At 34.9% G+C, this 22881-nt stretch overlaps 1 protein-coding gene across 1 annotated transcript in view; it reads right to left on the reverse strand.

Annotated features, from left to right (window-relative positions):
* Window positions 1–22881, reverse strand: part of LOC136031563 (galactosylgalactosylxylosylprotein 3-beta-glucuronosyltransferase S-like) — a gene marked incomplete at its 3' end in the record, with an annotated part of 221092 nt that overhangs the window by 57601 nt on the left and 140610 nt on the right.

A 22881-nucleotide genomic window follows, 5' to 3' on the forward strand; every position in this document is an offset into this window, starting at 1 on the left:
TCACAAAATTCTATCTATGCTCTTTGAAACCCTGGATCCGCTTACGCTCTATTTATGTATTTAAATTGTGAGAACAGAATTAGTATTATTAGCATCCCCAAATGTTCAACTTAATACCCCCAGTCGTTCTCTATTTATTGATGAGATGTCTTATTGGCAACCATATAACATAATGCCTTTTTATGGATTTAAAAGCAACAGTGGACCAATTGCAGAATGGTGAGGTTAAGCATGCCTAATATCCACATGGGCATAGTTGATGGACCTTTCTACTATGCTGAACAAAATGCTTGTCTCAAAATTTTGACTGGATGTGTTTGAAAAAAAGAAAGGGCTTTAGATAAGGGTTGCTTGCCCTCCAATCTATTTTCACTCTTAAAAAGGCACCAGACACTTAAACTGTAAATAGAGCGCAAGGGGATGGACATCCCCTTTCATATATTTAGTAAAAAAAATTTTAACATTTAAAAACAAAACAAAAATATTTTAATGTATTTTTCTTTCGGTAAAGTGCAAATGAAGTTGTTGTTTTGAGAAGGCATGGGAGTTCTTAGCCCTACTCATGTTAATTTTAGCTTGTTTTGAGTTTGACTCGTCTAATTATTGCATGATTTGAATAAATAAAATATGTTTAAAATGTTTTTAAATTTTATAACTTTAAAAAATTAAAAATTATTGAAACTTCAAGGAAAAAATATCAGTATATACCTACTGAACTGACAATCCACAGCCATTATTTTTCAGTAAAGTACAAATTATTTTTTGGTCTTGAGAAGGTGTGGGGGTTGTCAAATCCATAATTTCCAGACTTTTTAACTACACTGAACAAATTGACTATCTCAAATATATTGAGGAGATATATTTTGGGAATTGATGGGCGTGAGGGTGCCCTCCAATCACTTTTAAATAATAAAAACGGAACTAAAGTTTTCAATTACGATTTGAATGAGCCGTTTTCTTAGTTTCTACGACAATAAATGGCCTTCTCAAAAATTTTTTCAGATGAATTACGGGAAAATACGAGGTTAAGGGGAGGGGGAGGATTACCCATCGTCTGATCACTCTGAACCTTAAATAGGACACTAAAACTAATTATTACTATTCCAACGACCCTCTGAAGATTACCATTTCTATATATACCTTATATGCCTCCAGGGCATAGCTTAGCTTCCTTTGAGGGCCGTGGGAGGGGATTATCATCCTGAAAGATGTTGTTTCTGGTCCTTTTAATAACATTGGCTATGCCAATATTTTGATCGGACGAATTTGGGGAAATCTTGAGTAAGGGAATGGGGCTAGCTTCCCTCCAATCACTTTTGACTATAAGAAAAAAGCACTCGCCCTTTAAATTTCCAATCGAAATAGCTGTTTTTGAGGTTATGATGACGCCAAATGGTCATCTCAAAATTTCTGTCAGGTGCATTTCAGGAAAATAGATGGTGTGGACGGGGGTTTCCATCCTCTGAATACTCTAAGTCTCAAAAGGGCACTAGAATCTCTTATTATGAATCCAGTGTGCCCCCTCCAAAGTTTATATGATCACCTTTTCTATATTTACCTCTTATGTCCTCCTGGCATACCTTAAAACTTTCCCCGGAGGGCTATGAATGGGGTTGTCATCCTCAAAGACATAATTTGCAGACCTTTCAAACGTGAGTTAATTGCCCTCTAATCAAATTCGACTATTAAAAAGGGTTTTTACGACAGCAATTGGCCATTTGTAAATTATAATCAAATCTATTTCTGGAAAACACCAGATTTGGGAGGGTATCTATTCTCTGATCACTCTGAATCTTATAAAGAGCACTGAGACTTCTGATTACCAATCATACATGCCCTTCAACTGTTATACGATCATTCTTTCTATCTATACCTTATTTGCCTCCAGGGAATAACAAACAGCTCTTGCCCTGAGGGCTGTTGAGGGTTGTCATCCTCAAAGACATAATCTCCAGAACATTCAATTACGTTGAACAAAATGGCTATCTAAAATTTTTTATTAGATATCCTTGGGGAAAAGATGGACATGAGAGGGGGATTAGTTGTCCTCTAAACCCTTCTGACTATTAAAATGGGCAGTGAATCTTTCTATTGCCAATCGAATGAGCTGTTTTCGTATTGTTTTCGTTAATAAATGGTCATCTCAAAATTTATATTTGATACATTTCGGGAAAATATGAGGTGTTGGGGGTATTTAATCTCAGATCACATTGAATCTTAAAAAGAGCACTAGAACTTCTGATTATCAATTCATTGGGCCCCCTTTGAAGTTTATACGATCAACCTTTCTATATAAGACTTATAAGCCCCCCGGGCATAGCTTGCAACCGTTGCCCTAAGGGCTGTAGTGGGGGGGTTTATCCTCAAAGACATATTTCCCGATCTTTGAACTACGTTGAAGAAAATGTCTTTTAAAAAAATTTTGATTGGATGTGTTTCAAAAAATTGTTGGCAAGGGAGGGGGATTTTTTGGTCTCCAATCGCTTTTGACTATAAAAAAAAGCACTAGTCCTTTCAATATCCAATCAAACTAGCTCTTTTCGAGGTTTTCACAATAAAAAATGGCCAGGTCAAAATTTCTGTCAGGTGTGTTTCGGGAGAAAACAAGGTGCAGGGGGGTATCCACTATCTGATAAATCTGAATCTTCAAAAGAACGTCTGATTTCCAATCAAATGAGCCCATTCAAGATTTATTACAATCACTCGTTCTATATGTACCTTTTACGCTCCCAGAGCACAATTTATTACTCTTACCCTGAGGGCTGCTGGGAGGTTGTCATCCTCAAAGACTTAATATCTAGACCTTTCAATTACTTTGAACAAAATGGCTATCTCAACATTTTGATTTGATGTTTTTTCGGAAGTGTTGGACGTGGGGGGGGGGGGGTTTGTTGCCCCCCAATAAATTTTGGCTATTGAAAAAGGGCATTAACCCTGTCAATTTTTATCAGATGAGCACTTTCCGAAGTTTCTACAACAACAAATAGCCGTATTAAAAATTCTATGAGATGTATTTTACTATAACTGATACAAAGGAACTTCGGTGAATCTATTTCCGGTATGCCAAATACCTGCTTGCCCTTCCACCTTGGTCAAGCAACTCCTGGGTCATTAAAAGATATGGCATTATAAACCAGAATGCTTTTATCAGAAAAAGCATATATATTTATAACAGTAGAATTGGTCGGCACCCATGGAGCGCTATTTTGATACAATGAATGTTTTGCTTTTGTAAGTTTTCATTAATTTTAAGTAGGATGAAGTGTCGTTTAGTTTTTTAGGTCATTTCCTTTTTCCTCGTTTCTTTTATTCACATTATACTCCGATTTTCATGTGTATTATAACGGATTATAAATAAATTCAATTCAATTCAATTTTTCGAAAATACGACGTTTGTGAGGATATCCATCCTCCCAACACCCTGAATGTCAAAAAGGGTAGTAAAAATTCTGATTAGCAATCCAATGAGCCCCCTCCGAAGTTTATAGGATCAAATTTTCTATATAGAAATTAAATGCCTCCAGAGTAATACTTATAACCCTCCCTCTGGGGGCTAAGGGGGGATTTTATCCTCAAATACATAACTTCCAGATCTTTCAACTACTTTGTAACAAAATACTTATCTCAAAACTTTGATTGAATGTCTTTGGAGAAACGGTGAGCTTGAATGGGAGGTTTGCCGCCCTCTCATCACTTTTTCCTATTGAAAACACCATTAACCCTTTAAATTTCCAATCGAAAGAGCCATTTTCTATGTTTTTTTTACAACCAATGACCATTTCAAAATTTCTATCGGATACATTTCAGGAAAATGCAAAATGTTGGGAGGGGGTGTCCAACTCTGATCACTTTCGATTTTAAACAAAACACTAGAACTTCTGATTAACAATCCAATGAGCCCCCTCCGAAGCTGATTTGATCACCCTTTCTATATATACCTTATTAGGCCATATTGCGTAAATTGCGACCCATGCCCTGAGGGCTCTGGGGGGTTGTTATTCTACAAAACATAGTTGTCAGTCCTTTCAATAATGTTTCACAAAATGAACATCCAAAAATATTGATTGGATGGGTTTGGGGAAATGGTTGGCGTGGGAGGGGGATTTGTTGCCCTCCAATTACATTTAGGAATTTATAACGACACTATTCTTTTTATTTGCCAATCAAGAGCTCTTTTTGTTGGTTCGAAGACAACAAATGGGGATCTCAAAATTTATATTCGATGCATTTGGTAAAATATGAAGTGTGGGGGTTATTTACCCTTCAATCACTATGAATCTTAAAAAGGGCATTAGAATTTCTTATTACCAATCTAATGAGCCCCCTCCGAAGGTTATACGATCACCCTTTCTATATATAAGTTATATCCCCCAGGGCATAAATTACAATCTTTGCCCCGAAGGCTGTAGGGGGTTTGGCATCCCCAAAGATATAATTTGGACTATGTTAGACAACGTTGAACAGAATGGCCATCTCAACATTTTGATTGGATGTGTGTGGAAATGGTGGACGTGGGAGGGGGGGAATTAGTTGCCCTCCAATGGCTTTTGAGTATTAAAAAGAGCACTAGCCATTTCAATTGCCAATTGAAGGAACTCTTTTTGAAGTTTCTAGGACAAAAGATGAAGATGTCAAAATTTCCATTAGATGCATTTCTGGAAAGCATGATGTGTGGGGGATATTTACCCTCCGGTCACTCTGAATCTGAAAAAGGGCACTAGAACTTCTTATTACCAATCCAGTAAGACACCTCTTAAGTTTATACGATCACCTTTTCCTTATATAACTTATAAACCCCAAAGGCATAAATTACAACCCCTGCCCTGAGGGCTAAAGGCGGGTTGTCATCCTCAGAGAAATAATTTCCAGACCTTTGAATTACGATAAACAGAATAGTTATATCAAAGTTTTGATTGGATATGTTTTAGGAAATAGTGGGCGTGGGAGGTGGATGTGCTGCCCTCCAATTACTTTTGACTATTAAAAAGAACACTAGCTATTTCAAGTTCAAATCGAATGAACTATTTTCGAAGTTTCTACGATTAAAAATAGCCATCAAATTTTTTTATCAGATGCATTTCAGGAAAATACGATGTGTGGGGGGAGTGTATCAACCCTTTGATCCCTCTGAATCTTAGAAAATGCTCTAGAAAATTGGATTTCCAATTCAATGAGCCCATTCCTGAGTTTTACGATCACCCTTTCTATATGTACCTTACACACCTCAAGGGTATAACTTATTACCCTAGCCCTTTGGGCTGCGGGGAGATTCTGTTCCTCAAAGATTTCACCTCTGGACCCTTCAATTACGTTGAACAAAATGGCTATCTCAAAATTTTAATTGGATGTATTATGGGAAATGGTGGGAGTGTGAGGGGGTTTAATTACCCTCCAATAATTTTTGACGATTGAAAAGGGCATTAACCCTTTAAATTGTCTATCAAATGAGCCATTTTTGAGGTTTTTAAGACAACAAATGACCATTTCAATATTTCTATCAGATGAATCTCGGGGAAATACGAGGTGAGGAGGGGTATCCACTGTCCGATCATTCTGAATCTGAAAAATGGCACTAAAACTTCTGATGAGCAATCCAATGAGCCCCCATATGAAGTTTATACGTTCACCTTTGCTATATAAACCTTAAATGCCTACAGGAAATAGCTTAAAACACTTGCTTTTAGTGCTATGAGGGAGGAATGATATTATCCTCAAACACATAATTTCCAGATCTTTCAACAACTTTTTAACAAGATGGCCACTTCAAAAATTTGATTAAATATGTTTGGAGAAAGGTTTGGTGAGGGAGGCTAGTGGCCCTCTATTCACTATCGTCTATTAAAAAGGGATCTAGCTCTTGAAGCCCCCTACGAAGTTTATACGATCACCTTTTCTATATAAACCTTAAATGCCTACAGGAGATAGTTTACAACAGTTGCTCTGAGTGCTATGAGGGAGGAAAGATATTATCCTCAAACACATAATTTCCAGATCTTTCAGTAACTTTTTAACAAAATGGCCATCTCAAAAATTTGATTGAAAGTGTTTGGAAAAATGGCTAGTAAGGGAGGAAGGCTAGTATCCCTCTAATCACTATCGTCTATTAAACAGTGATCTTGCCCTTTTAATTTCCACTTGAATGGTTTCTTTCCAAAGTTTTTACGAAAACTCCTTTGATACAAAGTGCTCTAGTCTAAACAAAAAAAAACAAAATTAATAAATAAATAATACATTGTAGCCAAATCGCCTTTTACTTAGGCAGCGCTATATCGCTGCCTACGATTAGTGTGACTGCAGGCAGACTATTTTTCTTTGATTGTCTTGATAGTGATATGATAGTGACAAAGAAGAGAAACGGCCTCAGTCTAGACAAACTGGATAAGCTGATTTTCATTTACAATAACTATAGCCACATCCAGCAAGTCTAATATATTTTTGAAGTTTGACTGAAGGAGTTCTTCTTTCGACTTGTGCTATTATTTGAAAAACAAAAATGATAAATGATAAACTAATAGACCCAAATCTGTTTTAAATTAAAGATGAGATTTGAGAAAGACTGTTCAAAAAATAAATTTTTCCAGTCAAAAATGATCGCGTCGGCCTTTCCTTATAAATCTGACGTCGGGGACTGGTCGTAATTGTAGTAGCAGTGGTAGCATAAAATATTCCCTGTTTGATCATGAACCCTTATCATTTCCTGAAATGTCCCAATAGATATACCCAGTAAATCATGAATGACGCTCATTTATAATCAGGAAACACATAACATGTTTTGATTTAGTTCAACATTTTCCTAAAAATATGCTAAACGGTTCACCTATTTTCCCTTAGTCTTTTCGGAAAATGAAGTTGAAACATGAATAACTTTCTCAGTTATAGTGTGTTTGGGGAAATGGTGGGCGTGGGAAGAGGCTTTGCTGGTCTCCAATCACTTTTTATATTAAAAAGAGCAGTAGCCCTTTCAATTTCCAATTATATGAGCTCTTTTCGAGGTGTTCATGACGAAAAACGGTCATTTCAAAATGTCTGTCAGATGTATTTCGGAAAAAATCCGAGGTGTGGGGTAACCACCTTCTGATCACTATGACTTTTAAAAAAGGCAATATAACATTTGATTTCCGATCAAACGAGCCCATTCCGGAGTTTTTCGATCACCCTTTCCATATGTACCCTATAAGTCTTCAAGGCATAACTTTTTACCCTTGCCCTGAGAGCTCTGGGGAGGCAGTCATACTCAAAGACTTAATTTCTGGACCTATCAATAACGTTGAATAGAATGGCAATCTCAAAATTTTGATTGAATGTGTTTTCAGAAATGTTCGGTGTGCAAGGGGGGGGGGGGTAGTTGCTCTCCAAAAAGTTTTGACTATTGCAAAGGGCATTAACCCTTTCAGTTTTTATCAAATGAGTTCTTTTCAAATTTTTTACGACAAAAAATGGCCTTCTCAGAATTTCTAAAAGATTCATATTGGAAAATACGAGCATTGTGGGTATCTACCCACCAAAAGCTCTGAATCTGAATTTGGCAATAAAACTTCTGATTAGGAATCCGATGAGCCCCCTCCAAAGTGTATAAGATCACATTTTCCATACAAACTTTAAATGCCTCCAGAGCATAACTTATGACCCTAGCTTTGAGGGCTGCAGAGGGATTTCATCCTCAAATACATAATTTATGGATCTTTCAACAAGCTATTAACAAAATGGATATATTAAAACTTGATTGAATTATTTGGGGAAAGCTGAGTTAGGGAGGGAGGTTAGTGGTCCTCCGACCACTTTCATCTATAAAAAAGGGCGCTAGCCCTTTCAATTAACAATCGAATGAACTGTTTTTGAAGTTTTTTTTGCAACAAATGGCCATCAAAATATCTACCAGATGTTTTTCGAAAAATGCGAGTTGTTGGGGTATCCAACTCTGGTCACTTTTGATTTTAAACAGATCAAACGAATTTTTGATTACCAATCCAATGAGTCCTCTCCAAAGTTTATATTATCACCCTTTCTATATATACCTTATTAGCCCATAGGGCATAAATTACAACCCTTGCCCTGAGGGCTCTCAGGGAGTTTTCATGCTCAAAGACATAATTTTCAGGCCTTTAAATCAGGCCTTTCTTTAATTTCAGGCCTTTAATTTAGGCCTTTGAGCATCTAATATAGAGCATATAAAAATATGGAGCATCTAAATATGGGGAAATGGTTGGCGTGGAAAGGGGGTTAATTACTTTCGACGACTGAAAAGGGAACTATCCCTGTTTGTTTTCTCTTTTAGAAGTTTCTAAGACAACAAATTGGAATTTCAAAATTTCTATTAGATGCATTTACGGAAAATGGAAAGTTTGGGGGATATTTACCCTCCAATCACTAAAATTCTTAAAAACAGCACTAAAACTTCCAACTACCAATCAAATGGGCCTTCTCTGAAGCTTATACGATCACCCTTGCCCTGGGGGCTCTAGGGAGGGATTGTCATCCTCAAAGACATAGTTTCTGGACCTTTGGACTATGTTGAACAAAATGGATATCTTGAAATTTTGATTGGTTGTGTTGGAGGTAATGGTGGGCTTTGAAGGGGGGTTAGTTGCACTCCTACCACTTTTGACTATTAAAAAGAACACTAGCCATTTCAATATCCAATTGAATGAGCTCTTTTCGAAGTTTTTGGTGGTCCTGCGAGGGAGATTGATTACCCTCCAATAATTTATTACTATGGCAAAGGGCATTAACCCTTTAAATTTTTTATCAATTGAGCTCTTTTCGTAGTGTCTATGACAACAAGTGGTCATCTCAAAATTTCTATCAGATGTATCTCGGGAAAAAAAAGAGGTGTGTAGGGGGTATCCACCCTCTGGTCACTCCGAATATCAGAAAGGGCAGCAAAACTTCTGATTAGCAATCCAATGAGCGGTCTCCGAAGTCTTATGCGTTCACCTTTTCGATATAATTCTTATTTACCTCCAGGGCATAACTTACAACACTTGCTTTCAGGGCAGTGGTGGGGGAATGGCATGCTCAAATACATAATTTCCTGTTCTTTCAAATACTTTTCAACAAAATGGCTATCTAAAAATTTTGATGGAATGTGTTTGGGGAAATGGTTGGCAATGGAGGTAGGTTAGTTGCCCTCTGACCACTTTTGCAGTTAAAAAGGGCACTAGGCCGTTCAATTCCCCATCGAATGAGCTGTCTTTGAACTTTTTTTTACCACAAATGGCCATCTCAAAATTTCTATCAGATGCATTTCGGGAAATACAAGATGTTGAGGGAGGGGGAAGGGGATTGGGTTGCATAAAGCTCTGATCACTTTTGGTTTTAAGAAGAACACTACAATTTCTGATTTCCAACACAATTAGCCCCCTCTGAAGTTTATATAATCACCTTTTAATATATACCTTATTAGCCCCCAGGGCATAACTTACAACCCATGCCCTGAGGGCTCTGGGTTAGGTTTTCATCCTCAAACATATAAATTTCTGGCCTTTCAATTACGTTACACAAAATGAGTATCTTGAAATTTGGATTGGATGGGTTTGGGGAAATGGTGGGTGAGGGAGGGGGGTTAGTTGCCCTCCAATTAATTTTGACAATTAAAACGGGCACTAGTCCTTTCAATTGCCAATTGAACGATCTCTTTTCGAAGTTCTTAGGACAACAAAAGAGGATCTCAAAATCTCTATTAGATGTAGTTCAGGAAAATACAAAGTTTGGGGGATATTTACCCTCTGATCACTCTGAATCTTAAAAAGGCTACCAGAACTTCTTATTACCAATCCAATGAGTCCCTTCTGAAGACTATACTATCACCCTTTCTATATATAGCTTATAGGCCCCATGGCATAACTTACAACTCTTGCCTTGAGGGCTGTTGAGGGGTTGTCAAACTGAAAAACTAAATTTCTGGTCCTTTGTGCTAAGCAAACCAAATTGCTATCTCGACATTTTGATTCGATGTACTCGAGGAAATGTTTTGCTTGGGAGGGGAGATTTGCTGCTCTCCAATCGCTTTTTACTATTAAAAAGAGGATAGTCATTTCACTATCAAATTGAATGAGCTCTTTGCGAAATTTCTTATCTGATGCATTTCGGGAAAATACGAAATGGGGGGGGGCGGTGCATTAACCCTTTGATCACTCTGGATCTTAAAAAGGGATCTGGAACATTTAATCTTCAATCAAATGAGCCCATTTCATAGTTTTTACAATCACCCTTTCTATATGTACCTTGTAAACCCCCAGGGCATAACTTATTTCTCTTGCCCTGAGGGTTGTGGGGAGGTTGTCGTCCTTAAAGACTTTACTTCCCGACCTTTTAATTACGTTGAACGCAATGGTTATCTCGAAAATTTGATTGGATGTATTTGGGGAAACGGCGGGCATGCGAGGGGGATTAATTGCCCTCCAATAAATCTTGACTATTAAAAAGAGCATTAGCCTTATAAATTTTATATCAAGTTTGCTGTTTTTCGAAGTTTCTACGACAATAAGTGGCCATTTCAAAATTTATGTAAGAGGCATTTCGGAAAATACGAGGTTTGTGGGGTTATCCACCTTCCTATCACTGAATCTCAAAAAGGGCACTGAGCTTTTGATTCGGAATCCAATGGACCCCTCCAAAGTTTATAAGATCACCTTTTCTATATAAACCTTAAATGCCTCCAAGTAATAGTTTACAACACTTGCTCTAATGACTGTGAGATGACTGTGTTGATGTCATTCTCAAATACATAATGTCCAGATCTTTCAACTATTTTTGAAAAAAAAATTGGCTTTATCAAAATTTTGATTGAATGAGTTTGGGAAAATGGTTGGCGAGGGAGGGAGGCTAGTGGCCCTCCAATCATTATCCCCTATTAGAAATGGTGATAGCCCTATTAATTTCCACTCGAATGATTCCTTTAAAAAGGATCTACGAAAACTCCTTTGATACAAAGTGACTTTGTCTAAAACATAAAAACAAAATAAATAATAAATAATACATTGTGCCAACATCGTTCTTTACATAGGCAGCGCTATAGCGCAGCCTATGATTAGTGTAACCACAGAAAGACTATTTTTCGTTGATAGTCCCGATAGTGATATAATATTGACAAAGAAGAGAAATGGCCTCAGTTCACAGAGAGTGGATAAAGTGATTTTTATTCAAAATAACTATTGCCAAATCCAGCAAATCTGTTATATTTCTGAGGTTTGCCTGAAAATGTATTTTTTTCGACAGGCGCTATTATTTGAAAACAAAAAAGGATGAATGATGAACTAATAGACCCAAATTCGTTGCAAATTAAAGATGAGATTTGAGAAAGACTGTTCAAAAAATAAATGTGACGTCAGGGACTAGTCGTAATTGTAGTAGCAGTGTTAACATGCAAGTATTCCCGCTTGATCATGAACCCTTATCATTTCCTTAGAATTCCAAATTAATTTACCAAGTTATTCAGGAATAACGTCCTTTTGACATTCCAAAAACACATAACGTGTTTTGATTTAGTTCAGCACTGTCCTCAACATTCTCTGAAGGACTAACCTGTTTTACTTTAGTAATTGCTGAAAATGAAGTTCAAACTTGAATAGCTTCCTCAGTGACAGTGTGTTTGGGTAATGATTGGCGTCGGAGTAGGGCAATTTGAAATCTGATCGCTATTGACTACTAAAAAGAGCACTTGCCCTTTCGATTTATATTCAAATGAGCTCTTTTTGAAGTTTCTAATTAAAAAATGGCCATTTGAAAATTTTTATCACATACATTTTAGGAAAATACGAGATGTGGGGGAAGGGTTCCACTCTCTGGCCCTTCTGAATCTTAAAAAGAGCACTAGAACATCTTATTTCCAATCAAATGAGCCCAGTCCAGTGTCTTTACAATCACCCTTTCCATATGTTCCTTACATACCCCCAGGGCACAGTTTATTACCCTTGCCACGACAAGTTGGGGTGGTTGTCATCCTTAAAGACTTAATTTCTGGACATTTCAATTACCTTGAACAAAATGGATATCTTAAAATTTTGATTGGAGGTTTTGGGGAGGTAATGGGTGTGCTAGGGGGGTTAGTTGCCCTCCAATAACTTCAGACTGCTGAACAAGGTAGTATCCCTTTCAATTTCCAATCGAATGAGCTGTTTTCGAAGTTTTTTGACAACAAATGGCCTTCTCAAAATTTCTATCAGATGCATTTCGAGAAAATAAAAGGTTTGGGGGTATCCACCATCATATAACTCTGAATCTCATAAACGGCACTAAAACTTTTGATTTGCGATCCAATTAGTACCCTCCGAAGCTTTTACAATCACGCTTTCTATGTAAACTTGATATACCGCGAGGGAATAACTTATAACCCTTATTCTGAGGGCTGTAGGGGGGTTGTCAGCCTTAAATGCATAGTTTACAGACCTTTCAACTACGCTGAACACAATGGCTATCTCAAAATTTTAATTTGACTGGTTTGGGGAAATGGAGGAATAATAGTGGTCCTTCGATCAGTTTCGACTATTAAACAGGGCACTAGCCCTTTAGATTTCCAATCAAATCAGTCCTTTTCAAATTTTTTACTTAAATTTCTTCGATACGAAATGTCCTGGTCTAAACCAACAACAAAAATAAATTAATGAATTATCCATTGTGCCCAAAGTTCTGGTAGTTCAAGATTTAGTATTGGAATCGTCTTCTTAAATTAGTTTCATTTATAAGTTATTTATCAGTAATAATATTGGTATTTTTTATCTTCTGCCTTAACGATTGGAAAACCCAACTTTTCAGTATGTTAGTGAAATTTAGCTTGCTCTAAGGAACGTTTTTGAACTATATTTCTCTCTATTTTTCGACGTTTCAATATACTCACTAATAATTTATTCAACTTTATAGGATACATTCATGGAATGAAAGATACTATTGAATAATTTTCGAGAGTTCTTTTTAGTAAAAACCACCAATAATGAGTTCACCAGTTTATCCGACAGTTCATACGTTATAAGGGCTGTAAGTTCTACTGCTGCTATTTGAAACACTTCATTTGTGTAATTTGGCAGATAGTCTGTATCAAAAACACCCTTTCCTTAATTAATTCTTACCAAATCACAAGCATTTAATTTGTTTATTGATAGTTTTTGAACTTTGAGATCAGAAAATAAATCAGTATACACCTTGCTTTCATCTCCTTTTTTAATCACTTCTATTGGTTTAATTTGTATGGATAGATGATAAGAATTAATAAGATTGTCACCGAAAGAGGGAAATACATCTATCCAGCGTTTTGTGTTGTTATGAGTTGAATATTTCTATAATTTCTTTCTGATTGAGCTATAAAACTGTTCAACAATCTGAGGTTTCAATTCACTTTCAGATGAGAGCCAATGAATTTCATGATTTAGAAAAAATACTTGATTGTTTTTTATTACAAATTCTTTACCTTTATCTGTTTGTGATTATTTAGGTTTCCTACTTTTAAATACATACACAAAAGCATTAATAATTTCCTTACCCATTTTATTCTTTAAAGGACTAGGCCAAGCATATTTACTTAAACAGTCGATGACTGTAAGAACATAATTAAAATTTTCATTTTCACTTTTATACTGCTGCATATCAACCAAATATGCTTGCAATTGGTCATCGACACTTCGAATGTAAATATGTCTTCTTTTAAGTATATGATAACCTGGATAGTGTAAAGAAAACTATTTTCAATACTTCTTTGATTTTAGTTTTTGATGCAGTAGCAGCATGTTCTTTCAACTTTCTATGTAAATCATCAATCCCAGAGAGTTTGAAACATAGAGTTTTTTTTTATGCTACTCTTCCAGGAATATATACCACTTTCTTTTATTTAGGGGTTTTGCTATTTGCTTTCTTTTTGTAAAAACGACAAGAAGTGTTTTCTTGCAACCAAAGAGTATATAAAAATACCTTTAATCATTAGCACATCATTTCTTTCTTAAATCCCCTCAGTTAAACAATTGGTCGCAGTAACGTTTTCACATCACATACAATAAATATATATTTATTATAGATTTATATGAATACACAAATTTAAATAATGAAACATCAAAATAAAGACAAACAGATTTTCAAGAAAGTCTCAAGAATATTATATAGCAAGCAATAAAGTTCCTCAGGCTTGACTGTTTTTAAGATTTGGAACCTTGTTCAATAAATTCAGCCGTTAATACATGGCTGACATTGTAGAAGTGATTAAAAGTTGTTTACAACAAAAATACATATTCCTCAAGGTAATTAAATAAATTATCACCTTAAATAATTCATTAATTAAGCGCAGCATTGAAACAATTTGATATAGCAACTGCTGGTAGAAAAACTAAACTAAAAAATAAATAAATAATCATCTTAATAATAAAATATTACTTAAATATTTTGATAAAAAATGGAGATTAATAATAAAGTGAATGACAATACTCAGAAAGTCATTAGAGATTTAAGCGGTAAAAACATTGCTAAAAACGATAGGAATATTCACATCTCGAATTTATTTATTAATAGGAAACAACAAGAGATATGTTTAAAGAAATAGACTACGATCAAAAATTCATTTTCAGTTAATATTTCAATGAAAGCAAATGGATCTGATTTTAGATCACTTTTTGACTCGGAATGATAGAGTCTGAATGAATGATAAAGACAGTTACGCAGTTCAATTTACAACACGTGTAATATTTAATTTTCAGAAGGACAATTAAGAACTCAAATTTATGCATTATCATAGCTATTCCTGGATTTTTAATAAGAAAAAGAGACATCAAACAATGCAAGCTAAATAGTAAACATAGCAATATACATACATTTGTCATAAAGAATACACCTAGATCAGGTTTATAATAAGGTAGAGTCGATGGAATCGATTATCGAATGACAAAATTGCCAAATTATGTGGCAGGTTTTTATAAAGAGCTACCTGAATGTGTAAAGAATCTAAGGAAATAACAAAGAAAGAAATTTATCACTATGAATATATTGATAGCTATGAAAAAATAAAACATACGAAATTGCCTTCAATAGACAAGTTTTATTCTATATTAACAGAAAAAAAAATTCTGAAGAAGAATATATAAGAGTGAGATCTATTTGTAAATTTTTTGAATATAAAACACTATTAGCTTACAATAAGTTAAACCTAAAAGGTGATGTTTTAATTTTATCAGATGTCGTTGAAAATCTTAGAAATATATGTTCAATTAATTATGAACTAGATCCACTACACTTTTTCTCAGAACCACGATTAACATGAAAAGCTTTTTTCAAACACTCTACAGTTAAGATTCCCTTATTTTCTGACGAATTTATGTATACATTTATAGAAAGAAGCATAAGCGGTGATATATCTCAATGCATGAAAAGATATGTTATATCTAATAAAATTATATGAAACCTTTTGATAAAACAAAACCTTTAAATTATTTAATGTATTTAGATTATAATAACTTATACAATTGGGAAATCTCTCAAAATTTACCTGAAAAAGATTTCAAATTTATTTTTATACCCAACAATTTAAGAGAAAACCATACCTCAGGCTATTACCAACAATTGAGATATTACTTTCAATCAGGAATGAATAGGGATAATTTAGGGACAGTTTTTGAGGTTGATTGAGAATATATGATTGAGTTACACAATTAAAATTATTATATTATAAATTAATTAAAATTAACTGAATTACCTTATTTAAAACAATTTATCAATCATAATACTAAATTACGACAAAAGGGAACGAATGAATTCCAGAATTATTTTTTTTAATTAATGAATAATGCATTTTTGAGATCACCATAGAAAATGTTAGAAAAAAGACAGTATTAAAATAATCACTACTGATGATTAAACACAAAAATTCTTACAAACATAACTTTAGATTGGAAAAAATCTGTAGCGAGAAGTCTCGTTAGCCAGAAAGGCCAAGTCAATTATAAATCTGGATAGACCTATTTATATTAGATTTGCTGTATTAGAGTTATCTAACTTACTAATATGTAAATTTTATTATGAATGAATAAAACAAAATTACAATGAGAACAGTGATTTACGCTACATGGATAAGGATAGTTATATTTATGATAATCAAACTGGTGATTTTTGTCAAACAGTTCTTGGTAACGAACTGTAGTAAGGAGCGACCCGGATCAATAGTAACCAAAACTCTAAGAAATTGAATTTTGATATCAATAGCTACATAAAAAAAAAATACATTTTAATGCTGATTTTAAATATATAAATTTCATCAAGTTTAAACTTACCCATCAAAAGTTACGAGCCTGAAAAAATTTGCATTATTTATGAAAATAAGGTGAAACACCCCCTAAAAGTCAGAGAATCTTAACTAAAATCACACCATCAGATTCAGCGTATCAGAGAACCCTACTGTAGAAGTTTCAAGCTTCTATCTACAAAAATGTGGAATTTTGTATTTTTCTGCCAGAGGAAAAATCACGGGTGCGTGTTTATTTGTTTGTTTGTTTTTTTTGTTTTTTTTTTCAGGGGTCATCGTATCGACCAAGTGGTCCTAGAATGTCGCAAGAGGGCTCATTCTAACAGAAATGAAAAGTTCTAGGGCCCTTTTGAAGTGACCAAAACAATTGGAGGGCATCTAGGCCCCCTCCCACGCTCATTTTTTTCTCAAAGTCAATGGATCAAAATTTTGAGATAGCCATTTTGTTTAGCATAGTCGAAAACCATAATAACTATGTATTTGGGGATGATTTACTCCCCAACAATCCCTGGGGCAGGGGCTGCAAGTTACAAACTTTGACCAGTGTTTACATATAGTAATGGTTATTGGGAAGTATACAGACGTTTTCAGGGGGATTTTATTTTGTTTAGGGGGTGGAGCTGAGGGTAGGGGGCTATGTTTGAGGATCTTTCCTTGGAAGAATCTGTCATGGGGGAAAAAAATTCAAGGAAAAGGGCGCATGATTTTCTAGCATTATTATAAGAAAACAATGAAAAATGAACATGAAAACGTTTTTTCAAATGAAAGGAATGAGTAGCATTGAAACTTAAAACAAATAGAGATTATTACGCATAAATGGGTTCTAAAAATACTTTAGCATAAAGAGCGAGTTATTTAGGAGGAGATAAACACCTCGCTCTTTATGCTAAAGTATTTTTAGTAATTTCGACTATTTATTCTACGGCCTTTCTGATTCAGTGGTCATTCTTAAAGAATTAGGACAAAGCTTAAGATTTAGTGTAAAGAGCGAGGTATTAACGAGGATACAAACCCGCTTGTATACATAATAAAAATATAAGATTATGAAAGTTGGCTACGTAAGTTGCTAATTTATAAGTTACGTATATTTTTTACTAATAAAAACGTTCGTTAAAAATTAAAAGTTCTAGTTGCCTTTTTGAGCAACCGAAAAATTGGAGGGCAACTAGGCCTCCTTCTCCACCCCTTATTTCTCAAAATTGTCAGATTAAAACTAAGAGAAAGCCAAAAAAGAATTAATATACAAATTTCGTTTTAATAATTTATGTGCAGATAGCCAAAACCAAACATGTATTAATTCAAAAACGTTCAGTAATTAAATTAAAAAAAAACTGATGTTTTTAGCTGAAGGTAAGGAGCGACATTAAAACTTAAAACGAAAAGAAATTACTCCGTATATAAAATGGGTTGTCCCCTCCGCAATCCCTCGCTCTTTACGCTAAAGTTTGACTCTTTGCCACAATTCTACTTTTTAAAACAATTAAAAGCTATAGCGTAAAGAGCGAGGGATTGCGGAGGGGACAACCCATTTTATATACGGAGTAATTTCTGTTCGTTTTAAGTTTTAATATCGCTTCTTACTCTCAGCTAAAAAAATCAATTTTTTTTTTATTTGATAAAGATATTAAAGCTAACCTCTTAGAAAAATTCAATGATTCGATTTATAAGAAAGATAACTCTTATAACTTTCCTGCAGTAAATAAAAGGTGTCAATATGATGAATGAGTTTTCTGGAACAATAATGCCAGACTTTGTGGGTTCAAGATCAAAAGTATACACTTATTAAACAGAGATTGACGATGAAACCATAGAAAAGAAAAAATTGTAAAGTATCAAAACGAATATTGTCGAAGATAAGATAACATTAAAGAATTATAAAGAAATATTATTCGGGAAAGTAGAAAGCTTATCACAGTATACTTCAAGAGCAAAAAACAAAGAATGTTCTTAAAAATATAAAATAAAAAGATTTAGACCCTAAATACACTAACAAAAAGGTTTTTAAAAATGAAGAAAACACGGAAGAATGGGGAAATAATCCCTTGAAGCTATAAGCTAGTTGAATTATTAATAAGCAAATTAAGGTATTATAATTGAGCTAGTTCGGTAGTAAAGTTAAGTTTCATAATTTAAGTTGAGCTATAAGCTTCAAATCGATAAATTATAAGCTTCAAAGCTATAAGCTTCATTGTTGAAATTTACGTAATAAAAATTCTTACCAAGTAAATTGATGGAAAAATACCTAATAAAGTCCTATGAATACCTATGTCCAATGTAAATACCTATGAATTGGGAAAAAAATAAAGATTTTTCTAATAATTAACATCTGCTAGCACTCCAATATCCGTTTCAACCATTGATTTGTGGAAACTCAAGATCTTGAAAAAGATAAATATAAAGATTTAATGCTTAGCATGGATGTCTGGGAAAAAAACGGACATGGATCTTTTGGTTGCAGTAATAATAAAAGCGAACTCTTTGATGTTAATGACTTAGATCCCATTTGTCAAAATGTAGCTATGATTGGTTAGATAAAATAAAATTGTGTCGACACAATCTTCCACGGCCTGAAGGCAGGCATTTTGAGATATTCCCTGGGGCTATATATGGTTCTTATGGAGCTGATGTTCGTGTAAACATAAAGAGGACCCATTTGATTGGATATTAAAAGATCTACTTCACTTTTTAAGAGCCAAAAGAGATCTGTAGGAAACTAGACCCCATCAACCTCCCCTTACGCCAGAGGACTTCAACGTTTTATGAATTTTTTTTTCAGAGTTACTTCATATGAAAAGATCGGGCTTGTAAACTTCGGAGAGGGCTCATTCAGGTAGAAATTGGAAGTTCTAGTGCCCTTTTTAAGACTCAAAAATTATCAGAGGGTAACCAGCCTCCCCTTCCTGCACCTTTTTCCCCAAATGCATCCGATAAAAATTTTAAGATAGCCATTTCGTTAAAAATAGTTCCAAAATCGAATAAATAACTCCACGGTCAACACAACCCCTCAGAGTTCAGGGACAGACGTTGTGAATTAGTCTCTGATGGCTTTTCAGGTTCTTATGGACAAGATACCCTTATGAACTTAAGAAGGGGCTCATGTGACTGGAAATAAAAATTTTATTGCACTCCTTAAGAATAAAAAGGATGGGAGGGATACTACCCCCCTAACCCTTTTTTCCGAGTAAAGGCCATACGACTCCAATGTTTTTTGTTATTTTTTCTCAGAGGCACTTCATATGGAACGATTGGTCGTAAAAAATTTGGAAGGGGATTATTCGATTGCAAATTGGAAGTTCTAGACCCCTTTTTAAAAGTCAAAAGTAATCAGAGGGGGACTATCCTCCCATGTACCTTTTTCTGAATTATATCAGATTAAAAATTTGAGATTGCCCTTTTTTTTGAAAAATTGTTCAAAATTCAGCAACAAAAACTCCAGTGTCAATACAACTTCAAGGACACAGGGACAGGCGTTATAATTTATACCCTGGGGGCATATATTGTTCTTAAGGAGGGAATGGTCGTTAAAACTTTAGAGATAGCTCATTTGACTGGAAATTTAAAGTCCTTCTTCCCCTTTTAAAAGTCGAATGACATCGGAGGGCAAGTAGCCTCCCACGCCGTTTTTACCAAATGCATCAGATTGAGACAACCATTTGTTAAAAATAGTTCAAAGGTCAGGTAATAAGAAATTGGCAAAAGCACCCAAGGCCTGGGGGTAGGCGTTTTAAGTTCTGCCCTCGGGGCATATATGGTTCTTGTGGAAAGGATGCTTGGATAAACTTCGGAGAGGGTTCTAGTTCATTTATAAGAGTCAAAAGATATCTGAGGGCAACTAATCCCCCCCTTAAAGACCTTTTCTCCTAAACAAATCAGAAAAAATTTTGAGATTGCTATGACCAAGGTCAGAAAACAAAAACTTTAGTAACAATACAACCCCCTAGGTCCAAGAGGCAGGCGTTTTAGGTTATTCTCTGGGGGCGTGTATGGCTTTTACGGAAGAGATGCTTGATTAACCTTAAAAGAGGGCTCATTTGATTGTGAATGGAAAGTCATAGTTCAGTTTTTGAGAGTCAAAATAGATCCAAGGCTAACTAGCACCCTCCAAGTCGCCATAAAGCTGAATTTCTTATTATCTATTATTTTTTTTCAGAGGCACTTCTTCTGGAGTAAGTGGAAGTGTAAACTTCAAAGGGGGTCATTCCATTGGAAATTGGAGGTTTTAGTGCCCCTTTTACGCGTTAAAAGTGATCAGAGGACAAGTATCCCCCACCCCTTCAAGCCCCCCCTCACCCGAATGTATGCGGTAAAATGTTGAGATTCTATTAAAATAGTTTAAAAGTGAGATGGAAAAACTCTATGGTCAACACATCCTCCAGGGCTCAAGGGCAGGTATTTTAAGTTATTTTCTTGGACTATTTTTGGTTCTTATAGAAGGGTTCCCGTATAAAATTCAGTGGGTGCTCATTTGATTTAGAATTGAGCATTATAGCTCCCTTTTTAAAAGGAAAAGACATCATAGGGAAGGCTTTCCCCTCCCCTCCCCCCTTCTCTCCGAGCCCATCCAATAAAAATTTGAGATAGCCATTTTATCAAAAGAAATTCAAAAATTTGGTAGCAGAAACTCGGGGGCCGACACAGCCCCCTAGATCCCTTGGGTAAGTGTCTTAATCTATGCCCCATGGGTATACAAGTTTCTATGTAGAGGGTCGTCGTAAAAAATTCAAAAATGGCTCATTTAATTATAATTAAAATTTATAGTTATCTTCTTATGAGTCAAAAGTGATCAGAGGGCAGCTATCCCGCCACACACCCTCTTTTTCCAAAATGTATCTGATCAATATTTTGAGACAACCGTTTTGTTAGGTTGACCTATGCCCAAAGGGCATATAGAGTTCTATATTCAAGAAGTGGGCATAAGAACTTAGGAGGGAAATCAAATGATTATAAATTGAAAGTTATAATTAAGTTTTCAAGAATCAGAAGTGATCTTATGGTAACTAGCCCCCCTCCCCCCCCAACTCTCTTTACCCCAAATATAACCAATTAAATTATTTATATTGACATTTGGTTCAGAAAAGACTGAAGATCAAACAACAAAAACTACTGTGGTAACACATACCCCAAGAGTCTGGGGGCAAGTGTTGTAAATAATTATTTCCCAGGGGCATATAAGGTTCTTATGGAAAGGGTGGTCATATAAACATGTGAGGGGGCTTATTCAATTTTCAATCACGATTATAGTGTCCTTAGTAAGATTCAAAGGTTATCGGAGGGCAACTAGCCACCTCCCAAATCTCCTTTTTTCCAAATACATCCAATAAACATTTTAATATAGCAATTTTGTTCAAAACACTAGGGTCATTGACACAACCCCCGAGAGTCCAGAGGCAACTGATGTAAGTTGTTCCCTTTGGGCATACAAGGTTTAATGTAAGTGGTGGTTAAAGAAACTTCAGAGATAGCTCATTTGACTGGAAATTGGAAGTTCTAGTTACCCTTTAAGAGTCATTAAATGTAATCAGAGGACCTTCCAACCCAAACCATCTTTTCCCAAAATATATCTGATCAAAATTTTTAAATAGTCATTAAGTTTGAAATACTTCAACAATCAGATGATAAACTACTCGGTTTGAGCATATCCCATTCCAGCCCAGGGGTAGGGTTTTAACTTATGCCCAGGATAAAAAAGGGTTTTAATATATGTCCAGGTTAAAAAAAAAGACTTTTATGGAAGACGTGGTCGTATATACTTCAAAGGGGATTCAAATGGTTAGAAAATGAAAGTTCCAGTTTCCTTTTTTCAAGCTATTTATTAAGAAAAGAGGGCATTTTTTATTCCAGATCTCCTGGATGAGTTGTTACCTGTTCACTAAAATTAGTGAGAACAGGACCAAAGATGGAAGGTGTTGAACAGCTATTCCCAACCACCTCTTAGCATCAATCTTGACCTCCGAATATGATTCTATTTGCAACGCAAATGGGAAGATAGCTCTATATACTGATTGTGAGTGGTGGTTTCGTATTCCCTCCAGACCTGAGAAAATGGCTGAAGAACAAATGAAACCCAAAACGAACCGAAATTAAATTAACAATCATGGCAAAAAAACATATAACAAATACTAATATAAATGAATAAATGACTCTTAATAGGAGTGGAACTTAACTTGAATATACAAATCAAGCTTGAAACGAACAAGAATCACTAAAAGCAAGAGTTTTGGTATCGCCTCCATCTCTTACTGTAAAACTCTAAGATTTTTTTATTGAGAAATATTTTAGTATTAAATCCAATAAACTTGAAGAATATAAGAATGAGATAGAAAAATCATCTGAGAGAATTGAACAAGCAACTGTATTAAATTTATTTAAAATAGCTAGTAATTAAACGAACTATTTTAAGTTTACGTATATTTTTTTATATATTTTTTTTACCAATAGAGGATGCTCTTATTCTGCTGTTAGAAAACATTTATGTAGAGTATCTAGAAACTTTAACTATAGACACATACTTTTCAAAACCTAAATTTTGGGGAGGATACATGGATGATATTTTAGTTATTTGGAATTATGAGGAATCTGAAATTAGGGCGTTTTCTAAAATTTTTCACTTTTTTATTAGGGGGATTAGCTTTTAAAATTGAAAAAAAAAAAAAAAAACAGAAAATAAG

Source organism: Artemia franciscana, chromosome 9, assembly GCF_032884065.1.
Source record: "Artemia franciscana chromosome 9, ASM3288406v1, whole genome shotgun sequence".
In the NCBI taxonomy this organism is placed as follows: Eukaryota; Metazoa; Arthropoda; class Branchiopoda; order Anostraca; family Artemiidae; genus Artemia; species Artemia franciscana.